The 7133-nt window shown below is 39.9% G+C and overlaps 1 non-coding gene across 1 annotated transcript; it reads left to right on the forward strand.

The window, feature by feature from the left end:
* Positions 1 to 6662: 6662 nt before the first annotated feature.
* Positions 6663 to 6826, forward strand: LOC120362914 (U1 spliceosomal RNA). The gene has a single exon (XR_005578704.1). It is a non-coding gene; the product is annotated as a U1 spliceosomal RNA (small nuclear RNA).
* Positions 6827 to 7133: the final 307 nt, after the last annotated feature.

Consider the following 7133-nt stretch of genomic DNA (forward strand, 5'->3'; position numbering starts at 1 on the left):
TCATGTTTAGCTTTTATACCACCATACAACTGCTACAATGGAGACATGCGCTTTGTTTGCACTGGTATCACTAAGCCATGGAGCAGTGTCTCACACCGAGTAGTTTAATGAATCTTTTGTAAATAAATGACCAGAGAAATGATTGAATGTCTGAGTCACTGTTGGGTTCTGTAAGAGAGATGATTTAGCTACTCTTTGGCAGGAAATGAATCCTTGCAGCTCATTACAGTGGCAGCTACAGCTCCAGAGATCTCATAACTTTTGAAGATTCCTAAAACGTAAACACCTGAACTCCAGTTGTAAGCTTCATTTAGAAATTTCCACCTCTTCTGTGTGAGTCAAGTTAAGTTGGATATAACTATGAGATGTTTCATATAAACCTCATGGTAACCCCAAGGCAAACATCTATAGTAGATACAAAATAGAGGAAAAAAAATCAAAGCATACTACGACAGAAAATTACATAATTACAAAGAAACACTGCAAGAAGGAAAGAAAGGAATAATCTATAAAATATCCAGACAACAATAAATAAAATATCTATAGTAAATCTTTACTGATCAATAATTACTTTAAATGTAAATGGTCTAAAATTAATAAAATATACAGAGCAGCTACATAAATTTAAAACAGACCCAATTACATGCTGCCTAAAAGAGACTCATTTCACTTGTAAAGAAACACATAGACTGAAAATGAAATGATGAAAATAGATATCCCATACAAATGGAATTCAAAATAGAGGAGTAGCTGTTTATCAGATAAAATAGCCTTTATATTCAAAACTGTAAAAAAAGAAAATATAACAATTTCCATACAAATGGAAATCAAAATAGAGCGGGAGTAGCTATTTATCAGATAAAATAGGCTTTATATTCAAAATTGTAAAAAAAGAAAATATAACAATTATAAATATATACGCACCACCCAACACCAGAGCACCTAAATGTATAAAGCAAATATTAACAGATATGAAGGGAGAGATAGACAGCAATACAATAATTGAAGGAGATTTCAATATCACACTTTCAGCAATAGGAAGATGATCCAGGAGACAATTAATAAGAAAATGTTGGACTTCACCTATACTTTTTTGTTCACCTATACTTTCAATCAAATGGACCTAAGAGACATATGTAGAACATTCACAGGATACATATTCTCCTCAAGCCCAAATGAAACATTCTCCAGGACAGATCATATGTTAGATCACAAAACAAGATTAACAAATTTAAGATTAAAAATATATCAAAATCTTTTCTGACTATAATGGTATAAAAGTAGAAATTAATAACAGGAAAAAAAAGACCTGGAATATTCTCAAATATAAGAAATCAAAAACCATGCATCTGAACAGCCAATGTACCAAAAAAATAAGAAATTATAAGGAAACTTTATAAATATATAGAGATAAGAATGGAAACAAAGCATACCAAAACTTAAGAGACTCAGTAGAAGCAGCTGTAAAAGCGAAGTTTATAGTAATAAACATGTACATCTAAAAGAACAAAGATCACAAATAAACGCCTCAACATTACACAAAAAGGAACTAGAAAAAGAACAAACTAAGCCCAAACGTAGCAGAAGGAAGGAAACAATAAGGATCAGCACAGAAATATATCAAATGAGAATAGAAAAAGTATACGGAAATATCAATAAAACAAAGAGGTGGGTTTTGTTTTTTTGTTTTTGAAAAATAAACAAAAGTGAAAAATCCTTAGCTACACCAACTAAGGCAGACAGAAGATTCAAATAAATGAAATCACAGGCCAGGCACTGTGGCTCACGCCTGTAATCCCAGCACTTTGGGAGGCGGAGGTGGGCGATAATGAGGTCAGGAGATCAAGACCACCTTGGCTAACATGGCAAAACCCCACCTCTACTAAAAATAAAAAAAAGTTAGCCAGGTGTAGTGGCGCACCCCTGCAGTTCAAGCTACTCAGGATGGTGAGGCAGGAGAATTGCCTGAACCTGGGAGGTGGAGGTTGCAGTGAGCCGAGATGGCACCACTGCACACCAACTTGGGCAACAAAGCGAGACTGTCTCAGAAAAAAAAGAAAGAAAGAAAAGAAATGACAGATTAGAGAGGAGACCTTACAACAGATGCCTCAGAAATGAAAAGGATCATAAGGGACTATTATAAACAGTCGTATGCCAACATTAAATAACCTAGAGAAAATACGTAAGTGTAAGGCCGGCTGCCTCGCAGAGGGTTAAACCAACACATCCATCTCTCTCCGCGTCTGATAACTACGTCATCACCCCAGCTCGTACCGACCTCCACATACCAGACCCAAGCCCACATTCAGCACTAAATTATGCATTCAACCCCCAGCCTGCTGTTGATAAACCATGCAGAAAAATTTTTTCTAAAGAAGCCCCATCAGACCCTTCCCGGTAGCAGTCTGCTCTGTATGCCCCCGCCCCAAGGCCCGCCTACCCATAACCACTAGCTCCAGGCATTTTCCGCTTCTTAATAGCCAATAAGATTGCCTTCACTTTGTTTCCCCAGCAGTCAATCAAGGCCCACTTACACAAAGTCCCTCCCGCCTACCAATGGCAACTAGTTTCAGGCACTTCCTGCTTCCTGACAGCCAATAAAATTGCCTTTGCTTTGTTTCCCCAATAGCCAATCAATCGCCTTCCATCCCCATAAAAACCCATGACCTAAGCATCTGGGTCCGACTTCTCTGGCCCCTTCCTGGACCACAGAACCTCTCTAGGGAGCTGAATAAATTGGTTCTCATTTTCTCATACTTGCCTCAGTTTCCTCATTTTACATCGGCAATAAACCTTACAATAAGTTTCTAGCAACACACAACCTAGTAAGATCGAATCAAGAAGAAACAAAAAGGTTCAACAAACCATTAACAAAGTTGAAGTAGCAACTATTTACTGATTAGGAGATCCTTTCCTCATTGCTTGTTTTTTTCAGGATTGTCAAAGATCAGATGGTTGTAGATGTGCGGTGTTATTTCTGAGGCCTCTCTTCTCCATTAGTCAGTGGGTCTATTCTGGCGAGAGTACCATGCTGTTTTGGTTACTGTAGCCTTGCAGTACAGTGTCAAGTCAGGTAACATGATGCCTCCAGCTTTGTTCTTTTTGCTTAAGATTATCTTGACTATACAGGATCTTCTTTGATTCTATATGAAATTTAAAAGAGATTTTTTTTTCTAATTCTGTGAAAAATATCTTTGGTAGTTTGATGGGAATAGCATTGAATCCAAAAATTACTTTGAGTAGTATGGCATTTTCATGATATTGATTTCTCCTATCCATGAGGATGGAATGTTTCTTTGTTAGTGTCCTCTTATTTACTTGAGCAGCCATTTGTAGTTGCCCTTGAAGAGGTCCTTCACATCCCTAGTGAGCTGTATTCCTAGGTATTCTCTTTGTAGCAATTATAAATGGGCATTCATTCAAGATTTGCCTCTTTGCTTGCCTATCATTGGTGTAAAGGAAGGCTTGTGATTTTTGTACATTGATTTTGTATCCTGAGACTTTGCTGAAGTTGTTTATCAGATCAAGAAGTTTTGGGGCTTAGACAAAGGAATTTTCTAAATATAAAATCATGTCATCTGCAAACAGAGACAACTTGACTTCCTCTCTTCCTATTTAAATATCCTTTATTTCTTTCTCTTCCCTGATTGCCCTGGACAGAACTTCCAATACTATGTTGAATAGGAGTGGTAAGAGAGGGCACCTTGTCTTGTACCAGTTTTCAAAAGAAATGCTTTCAGCTTTTGCCCATTGAATATGATTTTGGCTGTAGGTTTCTCATAAATAGCTCTTAATATTTTGAGATACGTTCCATGCAAAGACACACAAAGGCTCTAAATGAAGGAATGGAGGAAATTTTACAAAGCAGATAGAAAGCCAAAAAAAAAAAAAAGTATGGGTTGCAATTTCTAGTCTCCTACAAAACAGATTTTAAACACAGATCAAAAAGAAAAGAAGGGCATTACATAATGCTAAAGGAAACAATTCAACAAGAATAGCTAACTATTCTGAATATATATGCATCCAAAACAGAAGCACCTAGTTTCATAAAACAAGTTCTTGAGCCTAAGACCTACACACACTTAGGCTCCCATACAATAACAGTGGGAGACTTCAACACCCCACTGTCAAAATTAGACATAACAATGAGACAGAAAATTAACAAGGATATTCAGGACTAAACTCAGCTCTGGATCACGTGGACCTAGTAGACATCTACGGAACTCTCTACCCCAAATCAACAGAATATACATTCTTCTCAGTGCCACATGACACTTATTCTAAGATCAACCACATAATTGAATTAAACCACTCCTCAGCAAATGCAAAAGAACTGAAATCATAACAGTCTCTCAGACCACAGTGCCATCAAATTAGAACTAGGATTAAGAAACTCACTCAAAACCACACAATTTCATGGAAATTGAACAACTTGTTCCAGAATGACTCCTGGGTAAATAATGAAATAAAGGCAGAAATAAAGAAGTTCTTTGAAGTCAACAAGAACAAAGAGACAACATACCAGAATCTCTGGGATACAGCTAAAGTAGTGTTAAGAGGGAAATTTATAACACTAAATGCCCATATAAGAAAGTTAGAAAGATCTCAAATCGGCCAGGCATGGTGGCTCAAGCCTGTAATCCCAGCACTTTGGGAGGCCGAGGTGGGTGGATCACGAGGTCAAGAGATCAAGACCATCCTGGTCAACATGGTGAAACCCCGTCTCTACTAAAAATACAAAAAAGTTAGCTGGGCATGGTGGCGCGTGCCTGTAATCCCAGCTACTCAGGAGGCTGAGGCAGGAGAATTGCCTGAACCCAGGAGGCGGAGGTGGTTGCGGTGAGCCGAGATTGCGCCATTGCACTCCAGCCTGGGTAACAAGAGTGAAACTCCGTCTCAAAAAAAAAAAAAAGAAAGAAAGAAAGAAAGAAAGAAAGATCTCAAATCGAAAATCTAACATCACAACTAAAAGAACTAGAGAGGTAAGAGCAAACTAATCCAAAAGCTAGCAGGAGACAAGAAATAACTAAGATCAAGCAAGAATTGAAGGAGATAGAGACATAAAAACGCTCCAGGCCGGGCGCAGTGGCTCAAGCCTGTAATCCCAGCACTTTGGGAGGCCGAGGTGGGTGGATCACGACATCAAGAGATCAAGACCATCCTGGTCAACATGGTGAAATCCCGTCTCTACTAAAAATACAAAAATTAGCTGGGCATGGTGGCCCATACCTGTAATCCCAGCTACTCAGGAGGCTGAGGCAGGAGAATAGCTTGAACCCAGGAGGCGGAGGTTGCTGTGAGCCAAAATCGTGCCATTGCACTCCAGCCTGGGGAACAAGAGTGAAACTCCGTCTCAAAAAACAAACAAACAAACAAAAACAAACAAACAAATGTGCATGGATTTAATACCATAAGAATAATAGTGCCTCTTACAAAAATTCAAATTCAGCAAGCCTATACTAATAGTGTAACATGGCAAAACTATTTGCCAAGTTTTGTGGGCACTTTAGATAATTATTATCTAAAAAACAAAAATTTTTCAATTTTTAAAATTAACCAATTGGATTTTATCCAAAATTACTAAGTCAAATCTCATTGAAAATGCATAAAATGTCTTTACAGATAAAATCTAGTAACAATAAAGCTTATTCAGGATCTAAAAGCAAAGTTATTCAAACTCCTTATACACAGTTGGGCCTGGCAGAGGAGCCAGGGAATGGTATAGCCAGAATGGACAACTGGGCCTTTGAATCTAGGCCACACATAGGCAGACTAACAAGTGATGGTGCAACCAGCTCAGGCAGCTTTATGTAAGGGCACCTGCTAGTTAGGAACACACACCCCACCCCAGACCCCAATCCCAGACCACCTGCCTGCACTGGGCATTCTCTTATCTTGGCACAAAGTTGTGGGGGTGAGGATTAGGTGGTGTGTCTCTGGGTCTCAGGCCTCAGAAGTTCCTTAGGAACTGGGCAGTCACTGGGCAGGGGAAGGGGCCCAGGGACCCCTTGTGTGCATTTGCCCATGGAATATGTTCCTACCCCAGCTTCTCAGCCCGCACTGGGAGAGTCCAGGGCTCCCACCTGCTCTGTGTTTCCAGCTCTGATCCACTCACCTGGTGACTCTGAAGGCTTCCTGACTCCAGCCTGGGTCCTCCTCTGTTAGATAGGGGTTCCAGGCTTCCTGCAGACAGAAGCCAACCACCAGCCCCACCTTAGTGGTTGGACTTGGACCTCTTTGTTTTGAAACGAAGCCTCACGCTGTCACCCAAGCTGTAGTGCAGTGGCCCAATCTCGGCTCACTGAAATTTCCACCTCCTGGCTTCAAGGGGCTTTCCTGCCTCAGCCTCCTGAGTAGCTGGGACTACAGGTGTATGCCACCATATACATCACCATACCCAGCTAATTTTTTTTTTGTATTTTTAGTATACAAACGGGGTTTCCCCTCTTGGCCAGAATGATCTCGATCTCCTGACCTCGTGATCCGCCTGCCTTGGGCTCCCAAAGTGCTGGGATTACAGGCATAAGCCACTGCTCTCGGCCCATAGTTCTTAAAGTATAATTTTTTTCTCTCTCCAGTCTCCCATTTTTACTAAAGAGAAATTGTGGTGTGACCAAGTGTCTCTATTATACTTGCCCTGATTATTTGTATAAAGTGCAGCAATACTTACCTGGCAGGGGAGATACCATGATCACGAAGGTGGTTTTCCCAGGACGAGGCTTATCCACTGCACTCTGGATGTGCTGACCCCTGCGATTTCCCCAAATGTGGGAAACTCGACTGCATAATTTGTGGTAGTGGGGAACTGCGTTCACACTTTCCCCTGTATAAAAATAATAAAAATAAAAAAATAAAGTGTAGCAAGAACAATTATTTTTACATAGGTTTTAAAAATCAGATTTCATAAAACTTTGTTTCATAAAGTGAATCTCAGATAAGACTTTGCAAAGCTGAGCCCAGCCATGGTTCTCTCCCCTCAAATAACTATATGAGTTGCATAAATTTCTCTTTTGAGGTCACAGGATAACTTGGGTCTCATAAGCCTGTCAGGAAGTGACATTTACTTACCACAGGTTAGGGACCCTGTACAGGCAAGGTGTAGACAAGGTATGAAGCCAGTTTTCCCAAAGGGC

This window comes from Saimiri boliviensis, chromosome 14 (genome assembly GCF_048565385.1).
Source record: "Saimiri boliviensis isolate mSaiBol1 chromosome 14, mSaiBol1.pri, whole genome shotgun sequence".
In the NCBI taxonomy this organism is placed as follows: domain Eukaryota; kingdom Metazoa; phylum Chordata; class Mammalia; order Primates; family Cebidae; genus Saimiri; species Saimiri boliviensis.